This window comes from Rhagoletis zephyria, unplaced genomic scaffold, assembly GCF_001687245.7.
Source record: "Rhagoletis zephyria isolate East Lansing unplaced genomic scaffold, Rhagoletis_zephyria_1.1 Rzeph_scaffold_12223, whole genome shotgun sequence".
NCBI classification, from domain to species: domain Eukaryota; kingdom Metazoa; phylum Arthropoda; class Insecta; order Diptera; family Tephritidae; genus Rhagoletis; species Rhagoletis zephyria.
The window spans coordinates 11,858-13,958 of NW_016169297.1; positions in this window are offsets into that span (position 1 = coordinate 11,858).

Here is a 2,101-nt window from a genome sequence, read left to right on the forward strand (position 1 = left end):
AAAACGTAAATGTTAATACAACTGTTTTATATATAATCCCAAACATATGATATAAAATCCCCTCTACCAAAAAACTTAAATTGGGTAACGCCGGTTTGAATTTTTACAATTGAGCAATTGTCAAAAATCTTCCTTTTTATCAAAAAGTTATTTACCAGGGTGTCTTTGAACTAATGATTGGTACTGAGTTAAAGAATGCACACTCATAAAAGATTGCAGCCTTTTCAATACTCATTCAGTGTTAAACCTTTTTTTGATTGGGCATTGGTTTTTTCAATCTTGCTATGAATATGTTGATGTGTGAATTCATAACTGCTTTGAGAGAATGGAAAATTCAAAAATTTTAAACCACAATCCTAAGCGAAGAATATGTAATGAAAACTGGATAAAAAAAAATTGTTGATTTAAAATTGAAAATGATTTCACACTTACACAGCTCTGGTATTAGGGCGGGTCAATTTTTTTTTCGACAGCGTTCCTTGCAGATTCGGATTCTACATAAAATTCTAAGAAAAAAAGCCCTTTAGACCATAGCTCTAATACCAATTTCGAGCCTGCGCAATTTTAAAAGAAAATATATTTAATTAATACTAAGTCCATAATCAGACTAATATTTACTAAAGTGTAAGGAATGTTTTTTTTTGTAATGAAGAGTTGTGCTCCAGAGATTTATGAAAAATTCATTTCTGATATCTATTTTTTATTTAAAGAACCGCAAGATGGCGCTTCAAAGCAAATCTCCTATATATATGTGGAAGTATGTATGTATGTATGTGCCAGGTTGCAGCCTAAACGGATGGACTGAATCGAATAAAATTTTGGCAAAGTATTGCCATGACTCCTGGACCTATAATAGGGTAAAAAATTAGAACTCGCCAAGGGGGAGGGGGATGGGGGATACCTCTCATAGTGAAAATTTTTAATCAGCTCTAACTTCTGAATTATAGTCGCATGAGCTCGAAATTTGAAATGCACAGATACCTATGGTAGGTGCTTATGGAAAGATGTATGTATATAAATGAGTTTGTAAAAAGGGGCGTGACACATCTCATAGGTGTGGAGTCATTTATCAGCTATAACAGCAGGCAGTATTAATGATATCATTGTATTGCTTTTTGAAGATTTGTTATAATTGATCAAAGTGAGATTCAAATAAATTATAGATGATATGAAGTTCACCGGGTCATCTTCTAGTCTTTAATATATACTAAGTTAATATACGGATTAATATTTACTAAAGTGTTACGAACGTTATTTTTTTAATACAATAAGAAAAAAACAATTATAATTTAAAGGAGTGACAAACAATGGCTAGAGTCGTCGCATGTGTGTATTCTTTCATATACATATATATGGGCTGTTCTTACCGTTATATATTTTTCATCCACTCGCTTATTCCTTACCTTTTTAAATAAAAATTCAACAAGTTTTAACCACTGGGTAAACTTAATAAACGAAATATATTCTCTGGTTAAATTAATAAGCCTGCCCGGATAACACAAAATCCTAAGCTTGATACACATTTGGTGTTATACAAGTTTTATAAAGCTCTACTTGTAATTAGGAAAAATGCCGGGAAAAAAAATTGTAAAATTGATTGATTGATAAAAATAGAGAGGGAGTTATGGCTATGACAATAGAAAGTAGAAAAAAGATACCTCGTGTTGAAAGCAAAAAGGATCTAAAACCAAAAAAAAATATAAATACATTGTTAATCATAAAAAAATTTATGATTCGAAAAATAATTTTAAAATATTGTAAATTTTTTTTTGGTTTTTTAAAGTTAAGGGTAAATAAACCCTTAAACTTACAGTAACGAACAAAAGTATTGGCACAGTAAATTTTACGCAATATAGGCAAAGTATTTTTTAGAAAAATTCCAAGTATGCAGTTTAATAATCCATTCAATTTTTTTTTATCAAATTGCAAGTTTAAAGTTGCTTGAAAATCTGAATATAAAATTGCAAATTAGTATGCAGATTTATTGAATTTTCCTGAGTTTTTCACAAGGTTTACACATTTGATTTTTATGTGTTTTGGTGTAGTAAGAACTATGTTTTTATAAAAAAATATCAGAAATAAATTAAAAACTTTGCATATA